This window comes from Kogia breviceps, chromosome 5 (assembly GCF_026419965.1).
Source record: "Kogia breviceps isolate mKogBre1 chromosome 5, mKogBre1 haplotype 1, whole genome shotgun sequence".
Taxonomy (NCBI): Eukaryota; Metazoa; Chordata; class Mammalia; order Artiodactyla; family Physeteridae; genus Kogia; species Kogia breviceps.
In genome coordinates this window covers 134,436,468-134,457,185 of record NC_081314.1, presented here as the reverse complement: position 1 = coordinate 134,457,185, position 20,718 = coordinate 134,436,468, and the positions used below count along the sequence as shown (strand labels likewise).

Sequence of the window (20,718 nt, the reverse complement as noted above, 5' to 3'; positions counted from 1 at the left end):
AAGAATAGATACTATAAAACTAGAGGAAAACACAGGAGAACACTCTTAGATATAAATTGCAGCAATATCTTTTTGGATCCATCTCCTAGAGTAATGGAAATAAAAACAAAAACAAACAAACAGGACCTAATGAAACTTAAAAGCTTTTGCACAGCAAAGGAAACCATAAATAAAACAAAACAAAATGACAACCTACAGAATGGGAGAAAATATTTGCAAATGATGCAACCAACAAGGGATTAATCTCCAAAACATACAAATAGTTCATACAGCTCAATATCAAAAAAAAAATAATCCAATCAAAAATGGGCAGAAGATCTAAACAGACATTTCTCCAAAGACATACAGATAGCCAGAAGGCACATGAAAAGATGCTCAACATTGCTAATAATTAGGGAAACGCAAATCAGAATTACAATGAGGTATCACCTCACACCGGTCAGAATGGCCATCATCAAAAACTCTACAAATAATAAATGCTGGAGAGAGTGTAGAGAAAAAGGAACCCTCCTTCACTGTTGGTGAGAATGTAAATTGGTACAGCCACTAAAGAAAACAGTATGGAGGTTCCTTAAAAAACTAAAAATAGAGCTACCATATGATCCTGCAATCCCACTCCTGGGCATATATATCCGGAGAAAAACACAATTTGAAAAAATAAACACACCCCAATGCTCAGGGCAGCCCTATTTACAATAGCCAAGACATGGAAGCAACCTAAATGTCCATCGACAGAGGAATGGATAAAGAAGATGTGATACACACACACACACACACACACACACACCATTAAGTATTATTCAGCCATAAAAAAAGAATGAAATAATGCCATTTGCAGCAACAAGGATGAACCTAGAGATTATCGTACTAAGTGAAGTAAGCCAGAGAGAGAAAGACAAACATTATATGATACCACTTATATGTGGAATCTAAAAAAAAGAAAAGATACAAGTGAATTTATATACAAAACAGAAATAGACCCACAGACATAGAAAACAAACTTATGGTTACCAAAGGGGAAAGTTGGGGGGGAGGGATAAATTAGGAGCTTGGGATTAATAGTGTGTATCTACACACTATTACATATGAAACAGATAACCAACAAGGACCTACTGTATAGCACAGGGAACTATACTCAATATTCTCTAATAACCTATACAGAAAAAGAATCTGAAAAAGAATAGATACATAGATATAGATGTATAACTGAATCACTGTGCTGTACACCAAAAACTAACTCAACATTGTAAATCAACTATACTTCAATTAAAAGAAAATGTTTTTGAGTGGCACAGGGTGACGGTGAAACTGTAAAGAAAAAAGTGTAACAGCATGTTACTTAGCTTTCCAGTGCCCAATATGGACATAGGTATAATAATATGAACACTGTTAACTGGTTTTCAACTTTCAGAACAAATAATGGAATACTTAATTGTGGTTATTAAATGAAATGTAATTATTAACCTTAGTAAAATAAAAGTGGCCAGCTGAGAGATGGAATCAGACAGAACTGAAAGGAAAGGTAGTATTTCTATATAACTTATAATGTACAGAGTCAAAAGATACTGCCTTAGCTTAATGAGACCAAATTTTTAAAAAGGTGGATGGGGGATTGTAGAGGTGACCAAGAACAGAAATGGAATGATTATAAATACAGCTGATGGGATGGCAGAGGCAAACAAAATCAACATCTATGGTAACAGAAAGTAAACAGATAACATCTTAGGTTCATACATAAAATGAGGTATAAACATCTTAGAGACACAGAGGTCTGTGTCTCTAAGATACACAAATAATACAGTAGGTTCTCATTAGTTAGTTATTTTATACATAGTTTCTATAGTGTATATATGTCAATCCCAATCCCTTCCACCCCCCTTTTCCCCACAGGAGCTGATTCTTTAAGGAAACCAATAAAATTGACAAACTTCTGCAAAGTCTCACCAAGCAAAATATGAGAAAAAAATGAATACACTACATTCCCATTGGCATACAAAAATACTGTAATGGCTCTTTTCTTAAAAAAAAATTTCTTGACCCTCCCCACATCCTTCTAACTACAGTAAAATTCACTGCTCTTCTTTATAGTAGAACTCCCCAAAAAAGCCGTTTATATTCACACCATCTCCACTTCCCTCTCTCCCAATTTCATTTGAGCCCACTAAAATCAGACCTTTTCCCCTCAACTCCATGGGCATTACTTTGTGAGGATCTGTGGCCTTCATATCGCCAAATGGCAAATTTTGGGTCTTCTCAGACAGCATCTCAGCAACATTCAACAGGGTGATCATTCCCTCCCTGAAATCCTTTCTTCACTTGGCTTCTGATTTAGCTCCTCACCAGCAGCCCTTTGTCAATCCGGTGGATCCTCCTTCTCCTCCAAACCTCTAAATGCTGGAGAGCCAGGGCTTGGTCCTCAGATCTCTCCTCCTCTTTGTAACACTCCCTACGAGAACTCATCCAGACTCACAGAATGGACAGAATCACTCATGGACTTACTGTACATTCTCATATTTATATTTGGTCTAATCTCGACTATTCTCTTGAATTTTGTACTCATGTATCCAACTGCGTGCTCAAATTACTGCTTGTATGTCTAACAGGCATCTCACATTTAACATGTCCAGAAACCTTGGCTCCTCCACCTCTAGTTAGGATATGTACCAAAATATTAACAATGGTTACACCTAGGTAATTTTTGTTTGCTTGTTTCTGCATTCAAATTCTTAACCATAAACACATATTACTTCATAATCAGAAAAATGTTCAAAGAGACAACAAACCATAAATAAAAAAATGTGCCTTCGAAAAAACGCAATTCACATTTCTTTTGGCAGTCTTGAAGGCTCCCAAAAGATGTCAATTACTTTTTTCTCCCTTGATAATGGATTATTTCCTCCACTCATCAGGATATTGGTTTGTTACTATCTAGAAAATTCATGGACAACTCTAAAACACAGCAGCCGCCACTGATATCTTCACAGTAAATACAAAAGAATAAATTAAATTTTATAGAAATTTAAAATAAAAAGATGCTTTGATGTAGAAAAAGAGAACCCTGTTACAGGAAAATAAGGAGAAAAAACCCATCAAGTCAGGTCTAGCTCTGCGAACACGGGCAAATGTGTACCCTTGAGACTTAAGGAAGGAGCCCCTGCCCTACTTACGTCACAAAGCCCTTCGAAAAGGATAAAGTGCTAAACACCAAATATACAGAATTATGAAATGCAAAAGAAAATCAATTTTAGGTATTTTAAAACAACGAGCAGCATGGTATTGGAAAGAACGGGAAGTACTGGGATATAATTAAGCTTCTGCAGACATTACCAACGGTGTGATCTATAAGATACCTGACCTCAGAGCCCGTTAGGTTCCCCATAAGGAAAACAACATCAACACTTACTCTAAGGATTGAATGGTTGTGTGCATTTAATAGCACAGTGCCTGGCATGAGATCATTAACATTTTATTATTATTACTGCCATCTTTATCCAAAAGATGACCAAAAGAATACTGCATTTTCAAAGGTTCTACAAACCCAAGAGTTAAACTACAAAATACAGAGATTCCCGAACCTTTAAGCATGAAATGTCAGTAAGCCTAATAAAGACTTCAACAAGATAAAAAGAAAATATTAAAATTATACAAGTCTGCTCAAGAAAACTGATAATTTCACAGACCCAAAAAATTACCAACTGAAAGAGCACATTCACCCAATACAACCCACTTCCACACTTTGGTTACAGAGGAGGAAACTGAAGCCCTTAGAGGGTCAGTCACTTAGAGGTTAAAAAGTTCTGCCCCAGGTCCAAATATTACATTTCAATTCATATGACATGGCCTGAAGAGCAAGGTTGTTTTGAGGGTGGGGGTAAAAGTGAGGAGGATAAAAAAAACAAGACTAGAGGGAAATGTCTCAAGTATCCTGTGTGTGTGTGATGAGAACAATGTTAGACAAACAGATTAAAAGGGGATTTATGGAATAGAAATTTTTCCTTATTACTCAATATTTAGTTTATTAATTTCTGATTAACACTTATTGGATTACTTAATCTCATATATTGTTAAAAAGAATCTGACACCAAACTATGCTAAACTTAAATCAAAGTTTGTAGTTATACCCAACTACATATGGAAAATTAAACGAAGGACACAGAGCTGGAGATATTTCACCAAAAGTCACTTTCCATATAGAATAATAAGTGTTCATGTCCCACATTCATAATGAAATATTCATATGTTATTTTGTTTTCAAACTGTAAAAATTATAACTGTGATTCACATTATTTACTTCTGATTGTCTAGAGGAAGTGAAAGCCCTAAAACTAGATCTAGGTCAGAATGCCCCTCTGGAGGTCTAAGACTTGACAAATATAGCATGCAAAGTAACTGAAAAAACAAGCAAACCACCAAAAAGGTGCCCTTCAAATTCCCAACCATTCCTTAAGCACCTTCTCACCCCAACTCATAATAAATTTGAGTCAAAAAAAAGCATTAAGAGGAAAAAGTATTAAGTAACAATGTTAATTATAATTACATAAGGCAGCAGTTACAGTAGAGCAATTAGAATATGAATCACAGATATGAAACTTTTTAATTTTAGTAGAGATACTAAACTGAAATGCTTTATTTAAAGATAACCTAATCCACTAATCCCTGGTAGGCACTATAGTGCTAGGTATCTCAATATACTTAGCTAAAACTAAAATTTTAAAATCTATTTCTTGTTATTGATGTTAACTTGGAAGTCAAAATTACCACCTCTAAAATGGAGATTAACGAGCTGTAGATTTTCCACCTGAGCCCTCAGATAGCTACTTTCCAATATACAGTCACAAGATTTAGTCAAATAAGTAATCATTTGAGGCCTGTAAAAAAAAAGAAAAAGCTGAAATATTTCTCAGTTCAAATATTATTTGAGGAACAACTGAGTACGTAAATACTATTTTTTTTTTAACCTGAGATGAAAATTATTTTGGCAGTATTGTCTTTCTAAATTCTATCCAAAAAAGTTAACACCATTTCAGAAGCCCACCCTAACCATCTATCATAGCTATTCGTTATTCTCAAATAGAAAAAAAACTATTAGTAATTATTTTCTATTTTATGAATTTACAACACTAAGTATTTATGTATTTACATTATTTGTTTGCCTTTCCCACCCATACAAAGCACCAAAACTTAGGATTGAGAAGAAGGAACAAGAATGAAACACAAGTCCTTTGAACACATCAAAGTGCAGCAGACAGTTTAGGAGTGCTACAGGAACACTGTATAAAATTAAAGTGGAATTATTCTTGAAGTCTGAAAGGAATGGCAAATAAACTAACCACAGGACAGCTTTCCTTCCTAGAAGAAGAATAAGTGTGTAAAGAGGGAGTGATGTTCCTGTTTGTATCCCAGATTCAAGAACGTGGGTTCCAAAGAATGCTGGCCTATCCAGGCAATGAATCAACCATTCCATTCAAACCAGACTAGCCTCACCACTCACTGAGAGCCACGGACATCACAGATGGGCATGCCCTACAGAGTAAGAGAGACAGCGGTCCTCTTGGTATAGACACACTCAGCAGCTACAAGATATTATTATATATTCTTCTTTCCCTGAAAGTATTAGGAGAATAACAGAGAACCTCAGAACTATTTAGAGCAGCAGCCCCCAACCATTTGGGCACCAGGGACTGGCCTCATGGAAGACAATTTTTCCACGGATGTCGGGGGGATGGTTCGGGCAGTAATGCAGCGATGGGGAGCAAGCAGCAGATGAAGCTTTGCTCACTCGCTCACCTCCTGCTGTGCAGTCCGGTTCCGAACCTGGCCCAGTACCAGTCTGTGGCCCGGGGATTGGGGACCCCTGGTTTACAGTACTGAAAGAAATGTATTCCTACTACATGTAATTTTTTGGATAGGGTGGGCAAATTTTCAACTTTAAAATCATTTAAAAATAAAACATTTGATCTGACTGTAAAAATAATACTTGATCATAGTAGGATATATATAAGAGGAAAAAAATCACCAAAAACTCCAAATCCAAAGACAACCACATTTTCTTTTTCTACTCAGAAGTATGTGTCTGTGTGTAGTGTTGATATAAGTAGCAGGCAAGGATGACACTGTTGGCCATCCAGTTCCACTCGCCCCCTCATTTTCTAACCACATCCTGATTGTGCCCACAAATCTACTCTCTACCTGAGACCATGAGTTTCTGGGGTAGCAAACCCTAACCCAACTCAAGATGAATCGCAATGCATTTCAGCCAATCACAGTGGCCCCACTTCTCTTGACGTTGACTGATGGCATAAACTTATGCAATGCTGGCCCCACAAAGGAGAGGCTGGGGTGGTATTCACTATGAGGTCTTTGGGAAAGGCTTTTATCACTAATAAAGAGACATCACAGAAAAAAAAAAAGTCTTCTTCCAAGAAACTCAGTTATATTTACTGGTACACTTGAACTTGTGCCAGTCATCTTGCAACCATAAGAGGAAGTAGCCACAGATAAAAGAAAGACATATCCTGCATTTTCAACCTTTTCCCACTGACCTTATTTTTAAATACATACAGACACAGACACACAACCTTCTTGACCCAACCTCCCCCAACTAAAATCTCTCTTCTCTACTCTTCATTGCTATGCTTCTGAAAAGAGTGGTCAAAACAAGCTGCCTCCTCCACTAAATTATGCATTCATCACTGACATTCCTAAGGCTTTCTTAATTTCCCAAAACTTAAGCTTCTCATATTCTATGGTTTCAAGCCACATCTTCCATGTTGCTATTTTAGCAATTAACACATGCTATAGTAATGGTCTGCCTGTCAGACTGTAACCTCTGAAAAATTCTGTATTGCCAACATCTAGAAAAGTTCCTGGCATATCAAGGCACAAATGTTTGTTTCATAAACCAAATGTAAACCCAATACCTAACACATAGACATACCACGAATGATGAAATGAGTTTAGCAACCCTACTATCTACTCACACCAGAATACGTGTTTGAGTGTAAACTGGGGAGAAGAGCAGCATGCACAGGAAGATAAGAGACCAAAGTGCCTTGATACTTAAAAACACAATTATTCTTTACTCCCCAGGGATCAGAGAGCTGGTCAAAGTTAACTCAGTAGGAGAGAAGAGGAAGTTTCCACACTGGTATATGAGAAGCAATGGCAGAGAGGCGTACTAGTAGCTGAGCAGCTCTGCCACTGGTACGCACTGCTGCCAACCTGCTCCAGAGAAGAAAAGGTGTCCCAGACCTCCTGGGGTCTGGAACAGGCAACAAACCAGGCCAGTGACAACAGACATGTGCTCAAAGGCAAAACACATTTTTTAAAAACCCAGAGAAATATATCTAGAGCTTGAACAGTACTTGCAATAGTCCAAGAGACAATGAAGCAGACAAAGTTGGTCGTAGCTACAGACTCATCCCTAACCAGCATTTCCTTTGGTATCTCTGGATGACAACTGGGAACGAAGGAATGAAGCAAATATCCCTATTCAGCTGGGCAAAATTCTTTTCTACTTCAAAAGTCTCTCCCTAATGTGGGAAAACTGATTAAAAGGACAATGCCTTTTTTCTTACTACCCCTTCTAGATAGGATTTTAGCAGTAAATCCTATCTAGAGGAGCCCTGCTGGGAACACTCCTCAGAAAAACAGAGTAAAGAGACATTAGGTACTTTGAAAATGTAAAGTGCCTTGGGCCAAGATTTGACAACCACTTTACATTTTATAAAATAACAGTTCAGTGCAAAATACTCACTAATGAAATTACTGATCTTACCAAAACCCACTTACTCCAAATTGACAAACTAATAATTACAACCTAATAAGTTCACTGAAAGACTAATAAATCTTTTATAGCCACCTATTTTATAGCAAACTCTCTGATGGATAAGTACATCTCCTCACTGATTTAACTGACTTCCAAAAGATGTTGGCACATTTTAGAGAAGGAATAAGGCATTAAGATATGAAGATACCAGCAAGTAGGGTCTTCCCATTTCTTCAATAAGACCCTAAGAGTTCACCTTCTTAGGCCCAAAACATCTCCCCTGGGAATCCTAGAGGCTGACCAGTCAGTAAAAAGAAGAGATTAATGGGGGGGGTGGGGGGGTACAAAAAAAGGCAGAAGAGGGAGGTAAGACATTCCCCATACCAGGTTTAGTCTATAACCTTAGAGGTGGGATACTGACAAGGTCCAGGCACAAAGGACCTGAAAAAATGACCCATTATATAAAATACTTTTTAATGTAATTCCACTTTAATGGGGGATGGGGAAGTGTAGTGCAGCTAACCACTATGACTCTGATTCAATCTAAGAAATGACAAATTTAAACAGTGAAAATGACTTTACCAGATAGAAGCTAGGAACAGTTATTTTCTTACAAAAATATCCTTTGGGGACTTCCCTGGTGGCACAGTGGTTGAGAGTCCGCCTGCCGATGCAGGGGATAGGGGTTCGGGCCCTGGTCAGGGGGGGATCCCACATGCCGCGGAGCGGCTGGGCCCGTGCGCCACGGCTGCTGAGCCTGCACTCTGGGGCCTGCGAGCCGCAGCTGCTGAGCCATGTGCCGCAATTGCTGGGGCCCGCGCCCCTGGAGCCCGTGCTCCGCAACAAGGGAGGCCACTGCGGTGGTAGGCCCGCGCACCACAGCAAAGACTGGCCCCTGCTCGCGGCAGCTGGAGGGAGCCCGCATGCAGTGGCGAAGACCCAACGCAGCCAAAAGAAAATAAATAAATTTATTTTAAAAAATATATCCTTTGATTACTAACTTTCCTAAGGCATTAAGAAAATGACTTAAATTTATTTTTAAAAGAATATGATTTGCACACAGCTTCACCTGCACTGATGTTAACATTTTCTAATCGTTGCCAGCAGTGAGAAAGGAGCTGGCAGCCCGCCAACTCCACTGCAGGCCCACAGTGCTCCTAGGACGGTCATTAACAACCAAGATGCTGGCAACCACTATTTCTTTGTTCCTTATATTTGCTTGGGGACAATTTTTATGATCCTACTAATATTCTCTAAACTGTCCCTGATCCTAAATAAAACAAAGGATCTGTTCCAGAGGAGTGATCATATTAAAGAAAAGTATTAGATGTATAAGAGGTTTAGCATCTAGACAACCCAAATTATATTTTGCTCAATCCAATTCTAAGTCAATTACAAAGAAAAAGAAGTCAGAAGACAAATTTTGTTTCTATCTCAGGAGATGAACTAAATGATTTAAATCCAGGTGCTTCCTCAATCCTCACACCAATGATGGAAACAGAAAGTAGAATTCTAAATAAGGGTTTCAATTCGGTATATATTTAAAATAACTTAAGAGGTACAACATATACTGTGTTCTCCTTCACTCTTCTAAAAATCCCCAAGTTTCAAAACCACAGAACTAAAATGAATCCATATTATACTACTAGTGCAGCAACTGACGGTCTACTGAACAAACACAGCCAAAGCACGTTCACTGTTTCATAGGGATAAACAGAAGACATGTATCTTCATTAAGAAACTTACACTCTAGTCAAAAGGATGGTCAAAATGTTTGACACAACCTTTCTGAATTACTAACAGGTGCAAGAAGCCACATGATAAACATATCTACTGTTTATCATGGATAATTTTTCTATATTAGCACAAACATGTCATTTAAAGAAAATACAATACTTAGAAGTAACTGGCAGGTAAATTTACATTCCAAATGTTCACTACAAGTCAGGAATGAGAATCAAAAAATGAGTTCTGTCCTGATGTTAAAAAGCAGGAAGGGGGTAGACAGGTTACTAACCCTGCTGGACCACAGGTCCTCAATTATAACATGAAGAGTAGATTAGATGCAGGACGGCAAATGTTATTTCTTCAAAAGCCAATTCCAAATAACTGGTGAAAACTGCCTCTAGAGCATTTTGCTGAGACTGTTAGATTCCTTTATAAAAAGCCATGTCCTATGTTACTTGCCCTCAGAAGTTGGGTGTTTGTTTGAGATGCTGCTACTGATTTGTCAGAATGTTCACTTGAGTTGTTTTCCCAGTAGCAGCCACGTGCTGTACACCCACGCTTCTCCTCACTCTCTCCTCTGATCAGTCGGTGAAATGCAGCTCAGGGAGGCTGCAAAATGTGGGTGTGTAACCAAGCACTTCCCTGATTCTGAAGAACAGACAATAACAACTAATGCGTCCTGATGTTTAATATGGAGCCAGCACTGTTCTAACTGCTTAACACATATTAATGCACTTTGCAACAATTCCTATGATATAGATTCTATTATCATCATCCCATTTTACAGATGAGAAAAAGAGGCAAAACTAAGTGAAGTAACTTGTCTAAGACTTCACAGCAGGTAAGTAACAAAGCAAGAACTTGACCTTTGGCAGTCTGGCTCCAGATGGCCCACTTTTAACGACTTTGCTTACTGCTTCTCTGTCAACTGTACAGTGATCAAATCTACAAATTCAGTTTCCTTAATGCTATGCACTAAGCCAGAAGCCCAGGTTTCATGGTGGTGTAAGTCTATATTTTATCTGCAGTCTTGAAATGTTTACTCTCTCCAAGGGGCCTGGATTCTGGCAAATAGTGCTCAAATTACCCATACCTTGAGCTTCGGCATATTACCTTGTTTGGCATTATTTTTTTAAATCAAAATCGTTTCCTAAGTCACCCATTCAGCCACACAAAATACACTCTCCATTTAGTAGAACCCTCAGGAAATGTGAGTTTAGGGTTAAAGCAATTCTCCCATTAACAGAACATTAGTCAGAAAATTGGGAGGACGAGATGATTCTTAAAACCTAAGTCCTGGATTGGATCAGCGCTGTGAAGAGCAGTCAGGAGAGGAATGCCACTTCCCAAGTGATTTGCCGGACATGAAGTCTTATTAATCCTTGTGAAAGGGGCCCCTTGTAAACTTGGCCCCCCAAAATGCAGACTTCAAGGAGTAACAGTGATATTTCAAAGAACTTGTTATATACAAATTATACTCCAATGTGCAGATTATCTTCTGGTGGTCCCATTATACGCTTTTTACCTATTACTACACTTCAAATCATACCCATGAAACAAACCAACCGTCTGGCTTGTCTCCAAATTCAAAATATATGGTATTATATGTAATAGGCAACAATGTATTTTTTGTTATTTCCATTCTCCACATCAACAATGTAATAAGAAATTTACACTTAAGCTTCTAATCTTTAAAATACAGCATAAAAAGAACTACGTATGAAATAAAAATTAAAATGAATTAAGAACATCTGAAAGAATGACAGCTTTTAAGAGGAATTCACAAGTTTTTTAAAAAGTACCCCAGTTGTTGAAAGAGTGTTACTGGCAGTGGTTAACAAACTTTATGTTCCCCAACAGAAAAGGGGTGGCATAAACCCAAGTTATATAACATGCAGGTACTACTGTTACCCTGTATCTTTAAGATGAATGTCTTTCTTATTTTATATAAAAGTGAGTTTTCAAAAAATCAAGCGTTTTATTATTTTCTTCCAAATGAATCATCTTGCACTCACCTTAGAAACCCTAATCCCTAAAAAATTAATGATTTTTAATCTCTTCTAGTCCCAAACGTAAAGCATCTTTTTCTACTACAAAATGTTTTAATGAGCTACCATCAATAAGAATCAGTCATTCTTCTGACCACAGATAAGGGTCAGATCCCCCCCCACTCCACATTTCCCTTCCCTAACTTCCCTGTTAGCAGTAGGGACTGTATGCTTGGGTCCTGTGCTCACTTTTAAAGCAAGAAGTAATGATACGAGATGGAAAGACACCAGCGCCATCACTAAGACAATGAGACAGATATCCATATGGTTTGCCTTTCACCTGACAGTGCTTTCAGACAGTGCTTTCAAGACTGGACCCAAAGAGACCTGTTAATTCTACCCACATTCTCCTTCCCCTCCTCTCTGCCACCAGAAACTACTAGTGTATGTATGAAAAGCCAGGGGCCATGAAAACCAGGAGGAAGGCTCCTTTTGTGTTCTCCTAAAGAAATCTTTATGAAGAACAAATTAAGTTCACTTTCTGAAATGTATAAACCACAAAACAACAAAACCACAAAAGGGAAACAAAAAACTAAGTACAATAAGAAGAGTAAATATTTTTGTTACAATACTATTAGGAGGTGACTCCTAGCTGCAAATTTCTTCCTCAGTTTTAGCTCTCTCCAGCACAAACTTCTCAGGCAGTAGGTCACAAGGCTGCTCTGTGTTTACCCACCACCTCAGCGCTCCCTGGCCACTTCCTAAGAGCGCTGGCACCTCACCCACTGATTACCTGTATCAACACAGACAACCCCAGCTTCAGGCCTCTGATGCAACCCCTCTTGAGTGCTCCTTGGCCTTTTACAGTGGAGGCATGTGATGAGAGTATCTGCACCAGCTGTTCCTAATTACCTCTCAGGCTGGGGCGAATGACTCAGCAACCCAACTTTTTTTAAGGAGTCATCTACCTTGTTAGCCAACCAACATATTGAACAATGGTAAACCACTTGACAGAGCCACAGGTTAAACAATAATGCACGATGCCATGCCATTACTTAAACCAAGGCCTTCCTACTCCCAGCTGACTCACCAAGTGTTCTTCTTCCCCAGGCTTCTTTAATCCAAAGGCTTAAGTGGCAAGCGCCTTCAAGCCCAGCCCAGCCCAGCCCCTTGCACCACTACACAAGACCAGGAAGAAGCAGCCGGCCTCTTCCCATTTCTCTGCTTGACCATGTGAAGCGCTCAAGCGCTCTGACACTAACACCTCCAGTGTTTCCACCCTTTATCTTTCGGAACTGCTTGAAATGCAAACCCTCCTGGATATAAGCAGTGTTAAACTACATGAACAAAGACCTAGTCGTGGCACCCTCCAGACCCAATACTGATAGAATTCTCCCGAAAGATAGGCACCCCTACAAAACAGCCTTTGTTCCTTCAAGCGTGACATTGGAGCCTGTTTTTCCCACACACGTTCTTTCACAATCACTACTATGCTATACCTTGAATCAGCCCAAATTCAACGCAGAAGGCTCACTGCACAAAAACCTGTACAATTCTACTCAGTGACATTAAACTGCCGTGCAAGAACGAGAAAGCCATGGCACTCGCGTTTCATTAGACGAGCACAAAGCTGGTGTCTCTACGATCAACACCCACTCTCACCCGACTGTGGGAGTCTTTAATTACAACGCGCGGGCAAAACTCCAACAAAGGGAGCCCTGGGATCTCCGGGCCCCAAACCAATCTTCGCTAAACCCAGACCTGCAGGGTGGTATTTTTTGCTCCAGCCACGAACTCGGCCTTTCTTACGTGATTACACGCGCGACCTACACCCAGGCTGGGCAGACGGGAGGCAAAAAGCTCGCCGGACGCGGCGGCTGCCGAGGGTGGTGCGAGGGGGCGGAGGGACGAAACGGAGTCGGGCCGGCCGCGCCGGCGGTGCTGATGTGTCACAGCCCCGGCGGGCCGCGCGCCGGCTGGGGGTTGGGGGGGTGCCGGGCTCGGACCCAGGGGCCCTAGAGGCGGAGGAAGGGGAGCGGGCGCCCGGGCCCCAGCACATCCCGGCCCCCCGCCCGCCGGCCCGGGATAAAGTACAGCGCGGGCCCGTAAACAACGGCGCCGGCCGCGCGCGGGGCCACGGGGCGCCGACCCGTCGCCCCTTCCGGCGGACACGACCACTTCCAGGAACGGGAGCCGCAGCCGCCCCCCGCGGGCCCCGCTTAATGTACCTAGCCCAGAAAGCAGCCGCCCCGGTCTCCCTCACCGCCTCCCCAGGACCTGCCCGCGGACCGCCCCTCACAGGCCCGCGGCCCAGACCGCGCGCGCGACGCCGCCGCGCGGACCCTACCGGGGAAGGGCGCCCGGGACAGGCGAGCCACTCACCAGAGCCGAGGCGCGACGCAGCCCGACTGACGGCAGCGAGCGAGCCTGGCGGGCCGCGCGGGTAGCTATCAGGTGACTCACTCCCTCTCCTTCCTTTCCCTTTCCTCCCTCGCCTCCCCTCCCTTCCCCTCTCTTTCCCTCCCCTTCCCGCCGCCGCTGCGGCTACCGCCCCCTCCTGGCGCCCAAGCCCCGCCCGCCTCGCGAGATCCCGCCCCGTAGGCCTGCCTCGCGAGACCCCGCCCTTCCCGCTCTGTAGCGCCTAAACCCCGCCCTCACTAAAGGCCCCGCCCCGCCAGCCAGGAAGCCTCGGTACGCGGATCCCTGCGGCTGCCTGCGCGTAGCCAGAAGCCCACACTAGGGGATGCAGGGAGGCATCGCGCGAGCCCTGGGCAGGGCAGGCCTCGAGGAGGCGGCGGCGGGGTCCCGCAACCTCCGTGGGCAGCGCCCCTTTGCGAGCACAGCCCGCAGCCTGAACGAAAAAGCCACCCGAGGACCACCTCCTCCTTTCCTGCTGAAAGCAGAAAGGAAAAGCTTGACGGCCTGCTCGCTCTAAGTGTTGCCGGGACACCCGAAATCGAGTACTAGGGGACACCAGCAGGGAGGACGAGAGCCGGCCACGTCCCTCCCCAGACCAGACCCCCTCAGGGGTAGCTTCTGGCAGCCCCCGCAACAGAGCTTCTCCTCTGCCTTCTCCTGGGGGTGGCGGGGCGCCCAGGTTGTCAAGGTTTTTGAGCTTCCTGACAGGGATGCATGAAGTGCATCCAGGATTTTGTAGCAAGCATCTGGCAGCCCTAGTTTTGTCTGACAGTGAAAACAGTGGCGTCGGCTAACAGGTGTTCCCTTTACGTGGTGGCCGCGAGGAAACTTGGAAGCAGATTGAGCGCCCAGTGGTGTCAGCCGGCTCATCTCAAGCCCAGGTCAGGCTTTCATCTTCTGCTGCTTATTCCAGTGTTCATCCAGTTGTTGGTGTTAAAAATAAGTTCCCGGGCTTCCCTGGTGGCGCAGTGGTTGGGAGTCCGCCTGCCGATGCAGGGGACACGGGTTCGTGCCCCGGTCCGGGAAGATCCCACATGCCGCGGAGCGGCTGGGCCCATGAGCCATGGCCGCTGAGCCTGCTTGTCCGGAGCCTGTGCTCCACAACGGGAGAGGCCACAACAGTGAGAGGCCCGCGTACCGCAAAAAAAATAAAAATAAAAGAATAAGTTCCCAAGCCATTTAGCATCTCTGGAGTTCAAAGCACTGACTGTGTGAAAAGATGTGCACCTGGCAAAGCCTACACTGATCAATCTAAAGGGAGACCCGAGCGCTCTGCCACTGTGCCAGCCGACCTGATTGGGGTTGTGATCTTGTGACGGGATTGTGCCGTTGGCTTTTGAGTTCAGGTCAAAAGACAGAAAGAAGTCGATGGCTGGACAGCATCAGCAGCAGGATGTGTGGGCTCATTCTTGCACACAGGAAGATAGCCCTGGACCTCTCAGGGCAAAAAAAGACTGCCAAGTTAATGAAGTCAGGTATTATCACTAACATGACTGTGTTTGTATTCACAGACGGTGAGACTTAGGGACATCTGAGTTACATCCAAAATACACGAGAAAATGATGAGTGAAATCGTGTGGGAGTCCAAGGGGTAAAGTGATTCACTGTGACCTAGAATTTGGGCAGTAGGTAACATTTGCATTGGGTCTTAACTGGGAAGAATGGGGCCCTGCAGTCCAGGGAGGGAAGAGCATATGCAATAGTCCACATGTAGGAGGCAGATGGCATTTCAGGCTACCTGAGTTCATGGTGGAGTAAAAATATTTAGTTAGAAAGGAGGAAAGAACAGTTGGAAATAGACGTAAAAGGACTGGAGTTCTTACATGCACCTGAGCATTTCTGAGGCTTCACTCACCTTCTACCCAAAGCCAGTGGAATTCTAGTCTTCCTTCCTCCCACACCTTTGCAGTTTCTTCGAGAGGAAGAACAGACCCTTCCTCTTTGCGAGGAACTCTTCCTTTTGTACTCTCGATAAATGGCAGTGAAAGTTTCTAGCATATGCTCTGATATGTTAAATTATTTGAAAAGTCTTACAAAGGTGTATCAAGGTGTTGAGAATATCAAGGCTGTTAGGAGTTACTCTCAAACTTTAGTGTTCATAAGAATCTCTGGATAGCCAGGACATGGAAACAACCCAAATGTCCATCAACAGAGGAATGGATAAAGAAGATGTGGTACATATATACACAGTGGAATATTACTCAGCCATTAAAAGGAACAAAACAGTGCAATTTGCAGAGACATGGATAGACCTAAAGACTGTCATACAGAGTGAAGTAAGTCAGAAAGAAAACAAATATCATATAATATCGCTTATATGTGGAAACTAGAAAAATGGTACAGATGAACTTATTTGCAAAGCAGAAATAGAGACATAGATGTAGAGAACAAATTTATGAATACCAAGGGGGGAAGGGGAGATGAATTGGGAGATTGGGATTGATATATATACACTACTATGTATAAAATAAATAACTGATGAGAACCTACTGTATAACACAGGGAACTCTACTCAATGCTCTGTGGTGACCTAAATGGGAAGGAAATCTAAAAAAGGAGGTGATATAGGTATATGTATAACTGATTCACTTTGCTGTACAACAGAAACTAACACAACATTGTAAAGCAACTATACTCCAGTAAAAATTTTTTTTAAAAAAGAGTTTCTGGGGTACTTGTTAAAAATGTAGATTCCTGGGCTCTGCCCCCAAAGATTCTGGTTTCATAAGTCTGAATGTGACCTAAAGATCTGCATTATTTTTAATAGTTATGCAAATGGTCTTCAAGCGTCACTTGAGAAGTACTGAGTTAAAGCTTATGGTATACATTAGGTGCAGAGCCAAAAACAAAACTAGAGAATGATATAAAACCAAGTCAGAATGGGAAGGGCCTCGTGCACTGTGCCTACAGTTTGAACTTTATCTCATGGGCTGAAGGGAGTGTGTAGAGGTATTTAAGTCATGTGATTGTTTTTAGAAGCTAATTCTAGAGAACCTCATCCACTCCATTTCCATTGCCTTGGCTCCTTCTATCTCTAAATATTCATTCACTAATTAAATCAACGATATTTGGAAGTTGAACAAATTGTTTTAAACTGTAAGCAATTACCAAGATAAAACAAGAATAGGACGCCACAAGTTGAAAAACTGCCAGTTCACACTTCTTCCCTCAAAAATGATTATGAATTAAGGCCCTACCACCCCTAGCCCTAGGTTGAAAGATTTTTGTAAAAAATGAACATATTTCATTAGAAGACAGGTTTCCTTGAGCAGGATGGGCAAACACACCCTAGTGTTTACCTGCTGTCTGAAATGAAAGGTAAGGTGAACGGAATGTAGCCTCTGACTTGGGATATTCACAGCTTCTAAGATTTAAAAAAGGCAGAAATTATAAAATAAGCTACAAGGATATATTGTACAACACAGGGAATACAGCCAATATTTTATAATAACGATAAATGGAGTATAACGTTTAAAAATTCTGAGTCACTATATTGTACACCTGTCACATATAATATTGTATACATCAGCTATACTTCAATTTTTTTTTTAAAGGCAGTAAAAGAGAAAGAAAGAACACAATATTGGAGCAGAAGAAGTTAACATGACAGGGACCAAATTGGTGACAGAGGTGCTACTTGAATACCAGATTTAATGACAACCAAAGTGGCACAGTGTAGGGTCCAAGTAGGGAAAAATTCTTGTGCCTCCAAAAACCAACTGGAGTAACTCTTTTATCACTCTCTCCATCGAGAAGAGGAATCTGTTGTCCATCCACTCGAATCAGAGTTGGCCCTGTAACTGCATAGCCAAGAGAACACTGCAGAAGTGATACTCTGTTAGTTCTGGGTCTAGCTTTTGGATTGGCATCTCCCACTTCCTCTTTCTTGGGACCCTCCCTCACAGACAAGTCACCATGCTGTGACAAGCCCAGCATGGGACATGTGTAGCCTCTCCAGGCAACAGCCTTAGCAGAACAACCAGCCAATAGTTGGCATTAAATGTGTCATGTGAGCGAGCCACCTTGGTCGTTCTGTTCTAGTCAAGTTTATACATGACTCCAGCCCCAGCCAAAAGAAAAAAAAAAAAAAAAAACTCCGAACGAAGCCCAGTCAACTCATAGAATTATAAGATAATAAAATGATTGCTGTTTTAAACCACTAAGTCTTGGTGTGGTTTGGTTAAAGAAAATATCTGATGATGAAGTAGAGCATGAAAATGTAGTTAAATTTTGTGAGAAGACCCACAAGGCCGATGGTCAAGGCTTAGAGGAAAGTTCAGATAAATAAAACAAAATATGTAGAAGAGACCGGTTAATTTTAAACTGTGTTAAGCTCCTTGATCTGAGATGACACTTGAGATTTTCCTCAATTGTGCCCCCAATTTCTCTCTGCTGTATATATTTATCTAATGAAGTAGAGAAATTGTTATTCTCTCAGAAGCTAATGCTAAAAATCATACTCAAAAAATATATATATGGGGCTTCCCTGGTGGCGCAGTGGTTGAGAATCCGCCTGCCGATGCAGGGGACACGGGTTCGTGCCCCGGTCCGGGAAGATCCCACATGCCGCGGAGCGGCTGGGCCCGTGAGCCATGGCCGCTGAGCCTGAGCGTCCGGAGCCTGTGCTCCGCAACGGGAGAGGCCACAACAGTGAGAGGCCCACGCACCACCCACCCACACACACACACACACACACACACACACACACACACACACACACTATATATATATATATATATATATGGCGAGCATTGCCCTCTGAGGAAGGCGCCATTAAGACCCTCATAAGCCTCAGGGCCCGATTGTACTCTCCTTGGTATGCATCCTGGACTTTATATGGTATGAACGTAAAAAAGGAGATGGCCTTTGGCCAAATCGCTCCAGGGACCTACTCAGTTACTAGGAGTCCCTGGTTGTTCCCTAAAGCTAGGAAAAGCAACCCTGGAGGGGAAATTGGTGCCTTTGAGGGAGAAGCCGAGAAGCCAATCAACCAGCTGATGCCGATAAGGCGTGACTAAGCCGAGAAGCCAATCAACCAGCTGATGCCGATAAGATGGTGACTAAGCAAATTCCCTGCTTTAGGGGTATATATACGGCTACGCTTTGTTATTAAACTTGCCTTTCAACCATCAGTTGTCTGTGCCCTTCTGATCCCATACCTTGGTGCGTTCAGTTCCCTACCCCCTCTCGTCGATTGTTGCTGCACTTTGAGGACCCGCCACGGCTGGCGGCATATATATATATATGTATATATACATACACACATATAAATGCTTATGGGTAGAAGGTGAGACCCTCAGGATTCTGAGTGTAGCCTGACTGCTCCGCACAGCTGGGGAGATAAGAGTGGAGTTGGAAGCAGCAGACTGCAGAGAGTTTGATGTAACCAGTCCCTCAAGTTCAAAGTCAAGTCACTAAATGTTTGGTGCACGTGCCCTTCCTGTGGAGCCAGTGATGTGTGTGCTTGGTGCTGAGTCAGAAACAGCAAGTAGAGCCTTCAGGCACAGTCACATGTCTGCAAAGGGCAGAAAGATCCAGCCTGATAGCTTTGTTACCTGTATTTGTTGAGGTTTACACCCAGAATTATACCTGCGGCTTTTGGTCTTTTACTTTCAAAATTCATGCAGGTGTTAAATTCTACTTCATAATATATTTGTCTTCATAAAATTGTTCTCAAAAAAAATTTTTTTAAGTAAAACTGACACAACTAGCAGAGGTGCCGTATTTTAACTCATAGTCTCTTTCACCTCTGACACACACTGTTTCATTCACCTAGAGCAGCGGGTCTCCACAGAGGCCGGTTTGGCCCTCCAGGAGATATTGGCATTGATATGGGACAGGGGCGGCAGGGAGGAATGCTACTGGTATCTAGTGGGTAGAGGCCAGAGATGCTGCTAAACCACCTGCAATGCACCAGGGAGTCCCCACGGATAGACTGCACTGTGAATATAGACTCCTTATTCTCCATTCACAACAAAGAATTCTCAGGCCCAACGCATCAGTAATGTCAAGGTCGAAAAACGCTCTAAAGTTAGATGTACTCATGCTCCAATATGAGAAATGTGTACATAAATTAAAAGAAGGAATAAAGGGAAATAAATAAGTAGAAAGAAAACACAATGAAACCAGGGAAGAAGCTAAACGTACATATCACAATACAGATATCCTTGACAAAGATGAACTCCAGAATTCTCTGCCGTCTCCTAGCAGCCAGGTCAAAAGGGAAGCCTGTTAAGTCAATAACGAGCTACCTAGGGGTTGGATAGGAGTGATCACGATGGGAGGAAGAAGTACTGAACTCTGAGAAAAGACGAAAAAAATGGGCACAGGCTATGAACCCCATCACAACAACACATTTCCCGGACTGGGGTGCCAGATGTAGGAAGTGTTTTGGAAATAGAGTAGAATGAGTAACCTCTGAGGTTTAAAAGTTATCCAATAAGATAGACCTATGGGGTCAGAGGAGAGATATGCATACTGCCATAAAGAGATAGAACCGTCACTTGGGGGGTGCTGGATTTTCTCCACTGGACACTCCTGCTTCCCCGTACAGTCCTCCCCACCCTGCTCTGTGCCCCGGAAAGCTGTTCTCTAGGCGCAGCATCCAGAGGGTGCCCTGCTTCCTCACTTCTGGTCGTACTTGGAAAACCAGAGGTGTCAGCAGGAAGGCAGCTGTCTCCCATCCCAGGCGGTAGGTTGGCTCTAGCTATGTTCCTCTAACAAAGGCCCAGCGGCTCCCAGGCAACCTCTACGTAGAGCTACAGCCGAAGCAACATCTTTCTAGGGGTGGTGATAACTCCCCACCTTGGTTAGCCC

General features: G+C 42.6%; 1 protein-coding gene across 4 annotated transcripts in view; it reads right to left on the bottom strand.

Moving 5' to 3' along the window:
• Window positions 1–14,012, bottom strand: part of BACH1 (BTB domain and CNC homolog 1) — a 59,371-nt gene extending 45,359 nt beyond the window's left edge. For 3 of the 4 annotated variants that reach the window (XR_010840829.1, XR_010840830.1, XM_067034982.1), the window contains exon 1: window positions 13,867–13,976. The gene's annotated coding sequence lies outside the window, so the exon portion shown is untranslated. Of the gene's footprint in view, window positions 1–13,866 lie in introns of all 4 variants that reach the window. The other variant, XM_059065436.2, reaches the window with a different exon arrangement.
• Between the last annotated feature and the right edge of the window lie 6,706 nt (window positions 14,013–20,718).